The sequence below is a fragment of the Dermacentor andersoni genome, chromosome 8 (assembly GCF_023375885.2).
Source record: "Dermacentor andersoni chromosome 8, qqDerAnde1_hic_scaffold, whole genome shotgun sequence".
Classification (NCBI taxonomy): Eukaryota; Metazoa; Arthropoda; class Arachnida; order Ixodida; family Ixodidae; genus Dermacentor; species Dermacentor andersoni.
The window spans coordinates 25,883,488-25,891,515 of record NC_092821.1 but is presented as its reverse complement, the minus strand read 5'-3'; the positions used below and the strand labels follow the sequence as shown (position 1 = coordinate 25,891,515).

General features: G+C 42.3%; 1 long non-coding RNA gene across 1 annotated transcript; it reads left to right on the top strand.

Moving 5' to 3' along the window:
* Positions 1-4,560: 4,560 nt before the first annotated feature.
* On the top strand, positions 4,561-6,309 carry LOC140220002 (uncharacterized). The gene is made up of 3 exons (XR_011896245.1): positions 4,561-4,613; positions 4,745-4,991; positions 5,765-6,309. It is a non-coding gene; the product is annotated as an uncharacterized lncRNA (long non-coding RNA).
* Positions 6,310-8,028: the final 1,719 nt, after the last annotated feature.

Genomic DNA, 8,028 nt, shown 5'->3' with positions numbered 1-8,028 from the left:
CTACCTGAAATAATTGCACTGGTATTGGCTGCTCATTCTCGAAGGTTTCCTCACTTAATGCGGAACCTTTCGGAAGATCATTTGTTCTGTCTTCTACAGAGATGAAATTAAAGTAAGCTCTCCATCGTTCACCTTTCGAATTACTCGGACAACATTGCGCTTAATAAAAATAATTTAATCCTGAAAGTCGTGAAAGGTTCACGAAAGACGAACTTTTTATGCGCCTGGACAAGAAATATTCGTGCTTATGTTGATTGTTGTAAAAAGGCAAATTTTTCTTCCATTGCAAAGATGCCATTTTGAGAAACCCGCACGGCATTTCTTCGTACATTGGTGCTATACCCCAGGTAGCACAAAAGAGATACGTAACGTTTTCGTAGCGTTTATCCAAGATGATAAAAACGGGTTAAAGAAGACACGAATGAGAGAACTTCGGCGGGAAAACGTCGTATATCTCTGCTAATGTCCGGCTTAATTACTTTCTTGAGACGATCTAGAACAGGTCTGCAAGACGTATTCGAAAAGCTGGTCTAGAAATAGGATTGGGAAAGACACAAGTAATCCCTTTGGCAAAACTATTCGTAACCAATTTCTAAACGTTTTTAGGACGTTATCAAAAAGCTGGTCTAGAAGCGGTCTTGAAAGGTTTACGATCATCTGAAGCTAATTTTCGCGGGTGACGGGCGCGATCAGACATCGTTGTTCAAAACACGCGTTTAGTTTCACCTCACGCGACTGGCCTATGCCGCGCAGACGTTGTCAGCCGCACCCGTTGGCACGGCCTAGGCCAATCGCGTGAGGTGAAACTGATCGGGCGTTTCGAACAACGATCTCCAATCGCGCCCCAGATGAGTAGATGCGTCGGTGTTGACTGTAAGAGCCACGGCGCAGTGCCAAGCACTGTTCCCCGCATGGCCGGTGCATCCTCTACCAAGTCGCACGAAAATGAGCCTGTTAGGAATAATAAATCCTTAATACCGCCTTTAGTAAGCTACGATGCTTACAACCACAATGGGAATGACATCCTGCAAAGAACAAATGGCCACGTCATGGCAGGTGGCCAGACCAAGCCCTTCATGCCAAGAGTGCATGAAATGAGAACATTGTGACAAAGCAAAAACACTTTATTAAAATGTAATGCTTATGCAAGGTTCGAACAAACTGTGTGAGAAATGCAAATAGAAGTAAAGGTACATCAACAATGACAAAAGTCGCAGAAAGGATTCGTAATGAACTCGAAAGTGAACATTCACTAGCACATAAACAAAATTCCAAGTACACATACAAAAATGAACAGAAAAACCTGGAGTGTACTAAAGTGTCTAATTTATCATAGTAAAGTGCACGTGCTATTAGATGGACTAGAGTTATGCAGAAGTGACATCGGAGCAAATGGAAGAAGTAGACTGAAAAATGCAAGAGTATGAATCGGATGGTAACTGCCTCCAAGCAATGTTACCTATCACCTAGAAGCTTGAAAAGAGCACAAAAAGAAATACCACCGCATACCATTCCTGTGACAGAAATAAAAAAAATGGGAACAATGCAAAATTGGAAATATTGCCTTTAGGATATATCAAAGAAGGCAATGGCGAGAAAAAATAACCATACAACAAAAAAGCAAAAAGTGAAATTAGTACAGAATACTTAAACGGGGGATTCAGTGTAACAAGTGAACACTACTGTAGTACAGCGAACGATGAGACAGTAATGCTGCATCTTGCCACTCCAGAACGTGAGAAATGAATATGCAAGCATCATATTAGAAACTTACATAAACATGGAAATAAACTGGAATGCACTGGAAGCTGCATTTGTTAACAAAGGAAGCAATGGTCATAATAAATAGTATGTGTTTTATCTAAAAAGCCCTTTACAAGAGGCAAAGTTGTACCTCTCTGGCAAAAACAAAGTTGCAACGAATAATTTGCAAACCAGCAAATACATTAATTAGCACACTGACATGTCACACTTTGCGCACATCTCCAGTCTCCTAAAAAAAAAGCACTCTGAATGAGAAAAACGTTTAACACATGTAGCCCAGAGCAAATTCTTTGCCAGTTCACTCACACTTTCACATCCAAAAACATTTGCCACAAAGTCCAGGCACAGTTCTACTGATGTTTACCAATTCACCCCCACTTTCACGTCCAAAAATATTTGGCACACAGTCCAGGCAGAGCTTCATAGATAAACAGCTTGAGAGCACCCTACTGATTATTGTGCAGTCCCGCTGCTGGAAATAGAACTGCCGCACATGCTGGTAGTGGTTTCAATGTAGACACACTTGCTGCCCTGGACAGGTATGCTCAGATATCTGCACTGGTGCTCCATTTTGTCGAAGTAGACACATTGATGCACTACGCTGGTAATTGAAATGTATTGAATGCACAAGTATTGGCTTCACCAGAGAGACTTGCCCACATACCACCACTGGCATATATATGCACTTGCTCTTCACCCAGTAGCATTGAACTTAAAGTGTTCCCTATGTGGGAGCCATGTGTAAAACCGGTGTCACACGACCACTCTCGATCGCGATCACGCCCGATCCGGATCGAAATTATCGATGCGACTGGCTCACTCTCGTAGCTTGCGCAGAGGAGCCAATCACGACCGAGAAATTCGATTTGTAACGGACTGGATAGCGGCTAAAAGAGCCCCGTGTGAAACCGGTAGCAAATAATGCACAGACGTACGCTAGGAAAATGTGTTGCACAAGGACAAAGAACTGCGACATGCCCTGTTGTGCGAAGAGCGCGAAGAGAACACATGTATATATGTATATACATATATATATATATATATATGTAAATATATATATATATATATATATATATATATATATATATATATATATATATATATACACATATATATATATATATATATATATATATATATATATATATATATATATATATATAAAACTGCGAGAGCGCTTCGCGAGCTCCATGCGCACACATGGCACCCGCACGAACTCGGCAGGCCGCCGTAAAGCGCGAAGGGCGCACAGCGTACATTCCGACACATGTCCCAAACTGCAAACAATCGTACTACCTAAAGCATACACGTTATTTTATACCAAGGGCATACTCGACTCACGCATGCAGTATTCACAAGCGAGTTATGCAGCGTACATGATGTATTCATTTCGCCAAATAGTAAAATTGATGACAAGCACAAAGCTGCAAGGGACTCAATACATTACTACCATTTGAGGCGTCAAATAAAATCGAATTTGGCCATTTCAGATATTGGACACAATATATGGACACATGTGGTACCCGGTAATACCATGAAATACCAATCACGTGGGTAAAGGGGGTGAAAACACAATCGAGAACCTGAAGCGCAAACGATAAAAGCACGGTATGGTGCACGCAAAATTCTGTCAGTGCGCTGTAGCGCGAGGGAAGAAAATAGGGCGAGCACTTGACCTCACCTTTTGGGATACCGCACTAGTACTGAATCATTAAAAAAGAAAGCCTGTTTGAACCAGTTCCCTTGTCTGCAACAATCTTGCTAAACGGGAGACTAAAATACCACGATGACGGCTCTATTGCGGAGATCGGCAAGGTGCGCACAGACAGAAATTTTGCCGCCTTTCTTCGCATTCTGCAAAATGCTTTCTTGTTAGGATCACGCATAGCGGCCGATCCCGACGCTAGGGACACACAGGCACGATTTCGTCCCTCTACCTTTCGTCCTTATACTGCCCTTAACGCCTTAATTACAGCGTCAGTGAAAAGGCGCCTCACATAACATGACAAAGAACTTGAAGAGCTGATTAGTGCCCTCCACTCCGCGCCCTCCAATTGAAAACACTACTGATTTCCAAATTAAACTACACAAACAGATCGCACAACCCAAACTAATCACAGAACGTCGTTTTCTTGACGGCAAAACCCTGCAACACTTACATGACAAAGGGCAGCGGCAGCACATTCAGAACAGCCGCTATCATACAACAGCGCAATGCAAGTGCGATAACGCTATTATGCCCGGCTCAAATAGATCGCACAACCCAAACTAATCACAGAATGTCGTTTTCTTGACAGCAAAGCACTGCAACACTTACATGACAAAGGGCAGCGGCAGCACATTCAGAACAGTCGCAAACAGACCATAGTGCCATGCGAGTGCGGTGACGCGACGACGCCATGACGACGCGACTATGCCCGGCATAGAGTTAGTAGAACAACTCTAGAGGAAAAGCTGGGCCGAAAAAGTGGGAACCTCTAGGGCGCCGCCCTGTTGCTACTGGTCAATGTGGCCAGCGCAATTACTATTGAAAGAGCTGAAAACAAGTACAGGTCACCTTGGGCTTTGTCATCTAAAAACGCATACCTGATGGCTTTATGAAGGCGGTGCGTTAATAGTAAGTTTACAGAAAGCGATCGCTAAGTCCGTGACTTATGTAAATCACGATGTACGCATTTATGCAATAAAGAATGACGCGAATTTCGGTTTCGAATCTGTTTTTTGGATGCGTTGTAGTTTCGTACAGTTTAGGTTTGACGTGCGATCGCGCGTCGACATCGGACGCTATGGCACATTCGTGCCTTATGTGACACCGAAGCCCCGACGTGCTCTGGCATATACCTTCACATGTAAGTAAACGAATGTATCTCCTTGTTGAGAATATCACGTGAGTAGGCAGCTCTTGTGGTGCATCACAATCGTTTGAGAAGCGTCACAGTAGAGCATTTTTCTACATGCGGAGCGGTGTTTTTATTTGCAGGTTTCCCTTCAGTAGGAAATTGCTGGACAGGCGGACCAGCGCACCGGAATTGTACTGACGAAGCCACAAGCAACTCAAAGAATCTGTTTAATTGTTGCACTTTGAACAATCATGCTTCTACAAAGGCCACAGCAGAAACACAGCCTGATGCCGATTTCTGTGCCACGAAGTAATCAAGGGGCGAGTGCCTAATGTGGACGAAATCGAGTGCATCGAGACTTCTAACGACAGAAAGCTGAGCTAGTTGGTAAGGATTCATAATGCAAAACAGAGGTGAGGCGTGCAGACAGGACACAAGAGTAGAGAAGTGGGCGGCGCTCGTGTTGTTTGCTTGTAAATACTCTACTCTTGTGTCCTGTCTGCACGCCTCACCTCCGTTTTGCATAACGAGTGCATCAACCCACATATTAATAGCGTAGGCGTTTTATTAACTGTGCAATATTTTCAACACTTACTTGCATGCCATTTCATGTGGGATATCTTTTCTGGTCACAAAATTGTGCAGCGAATCTATTTGCATGATCGACTCCGGGCCTGTGGGACCGTTCACTTGCACTTGATGCTGAGTCTTTTACATGTATCCATAAACTGCAGATATGCACATCGGATCCATGCGTGCATTTTCAAAATTCAATTATTTTAGACAACAGGCACACATGCAATACTGACATAATCTCAAATACCACTAAGCAGCTGGGACACATTTTTGTTGACCATACTCGCAGGTAAAATAAGTAGATCATGTGGACAGCTCCAGCTCATTTTCCTTAAATCAGTATGTACAAGGGGTATGCAAAAATATTTTTTTTCTCGCGCGCCAATTATTTTGCTGTATAAGCAAGAGAACCCACCACGTTAGTGTAACGTATCTTGTACATCACACTAATGTGTGCTTTAATTTACCAAGTGAGATAAGTTACTTTTATGGCTCATTCAGTCATATCACACTGCAAGCTGCATTCATCAATCTTCAATTGGATTTTGCAAATGTATAATGAAACATGTTTCCCTTTTATGCAGATATGCAATGGCAAGCCCTTCCATGTGTTCAAAGGTAAAATTTAAGCTCTAAATTAAGGAAGACATTTCTAGTCAGAAACAAGCAAAAATGGTGAATGCAGAGTATCAGAAGCCCAAGGTACAGAAATTATTAGAAGTGTCAAATGATTTTAAGGAAAGACTCGTATTTGAAAATGCAAGACTCTTTAGTGGAGGTCAAGCAAGTCAATATAGGTAGAATACTCTGCAAAATTATGCGAGTGAGGGGATGTGAAACAATGGGTCAGGAAATGCATTGTTTTTCTGCAAAACAAAAGCTGATTGCCATTACATGTCACTTTAGCATCATGAGACTGCTGCTTGATAAATTCAGAAATAAACCAAAAAACAAGACGCAAAAATAAAAAAACAATTTAATGATGCTCTCTCCACACTGGGATAAGTTAAAACAAACACATCACATCTAATGTGGACATATCAGACGCCTTGTGAAACACTAAAGGAAAAATTCAGTTTTGAGCTATGGCACTTGCCACATAGATGTAGGGGGCATTGCGCTAATAGTGATAGTTACCACTGCATTTAGAAAGTGACAGCATTCACGCAGACAAGGATGATTCTTTATATTTTTGGCTACCACTTCAGATGCCTCCACCAAGTGTTACAATGCTGCACGCAGCCATACTAAGAATCTCGCAGCAATACCTGCAGGTAAAAAGCAGAAGCAGTCAAAGTGCTGGTGTGTACTAGGCACTATGTTTGAAAACTTTTAGGCAAGAAGAGTGCAAGAAGCAGACATAACAACTGCATTTATTTCCATAATTCCTTATTTGAATGGCCTTTCTTTTGCTTAGACAATGCCTACGCCTAGCCACAGCAGCTCCCTCATACAGACTCCGCAAGCCAAGAGGCCGTGGAGGCAAATGCAGGTAAGAGGCAAGAAACAATAGCACTGGTATCGACATTCACCTAATTTCTTTCTATTTCTTTCGTTTAGGCAGCCAGCACACCGCGAACAGCCACCTTGACTGCAGGTGTGTCACCCTAGTCGCCAAGGAAACATTTGATGGAAAGCGACAGGCAATGTGAAGAGCCACTTCTCCATGTAAACGATACTCTTTCTCTCGGATGACTCCTACGCCTCGCCACGCCAGCACACTTGTGCACAAAGGTGCCACGGAGGCACGTGCAGGTCAGAGGCAAGAAGCAGTGGCACTGGTGTGGACATTCACCCAATTTCTTTTTCTTACGCTGAGGCAGCCAGCACACCTCGAACAGCCACCTTGACTGCGGGTGTGTCAGTAGTTGCTGTTGTACATATGCTCATAATAAACTTCAGTAAACTTGAACTTGACAATAAACTTGAAGGCAAATGGGACATTGATGCATTGTTTTTTTGAACATTTATTGTACACATACATGTTACACTTTGCAGTGCTACAGAGCGTATTTTGAAGCTTCTCCCTATATTTTGCACCTTTAATTGCGTATGTGTTGTGTGGCCCTCAATGCTGTAGCAGCTGCTTTGTCTGTGTATCGCACATTGGCTTAAGCTCGTGATATCCACATACTTCTCTCACATATACAAAATAAAGTTCTATGTAGTCCTCAGTGTTACAACAAAAAATGAAAGTAAACAATCCGATCGTGGAATTGTGTTTATTACAGTGATTCCTATGACAGTTTCTGACAACTTGAACTGGTCAATCCGTCCATAGCCTCCTCTATTTTTCAAAAATAAAGGAGGCTATGATCCGTCATGGCAAGGAATTGTATGTATACATAAAAAAAGGGGGGGGGGGGGGGTATGTGTGTGTGTGTTTGTAGTGGGGGGTATAGGATTAGGGCGGTACGAAAAAATGTACCAACACTGTCCTCTAGACCCATGCCACACATTTTACCACTAAAAAAAGGCGAGTTGTTATTATTTCTGAAGGTATCGTCTTCAACTGAAAAAGAAATCATTTATCAAGAAATCGACAAGGATTTACAATACGCTATGTTGTAACAGCTTCCAAATATTCTTTTAAGCGGAATTTGGCGGTAGCTCCTAAATATTGATGACCAGATTTGTGGTATCCTCCCTACCATTCATTTATCTGGTAAAACGCCTGTATCGAGTAACTTAAAAAAGTTTGTTAATATGATACAACTGTAGGCGGAAGGGTTTTTACAAGAATATAGCATTAGTTGAGTCAAAACCAGGCGAAGAGCTGTAATAGAGTTTGTTGATAGGCTTAGCAACACCAGATATATCGACTGTCATAGAGAAGATAAATGGTAAT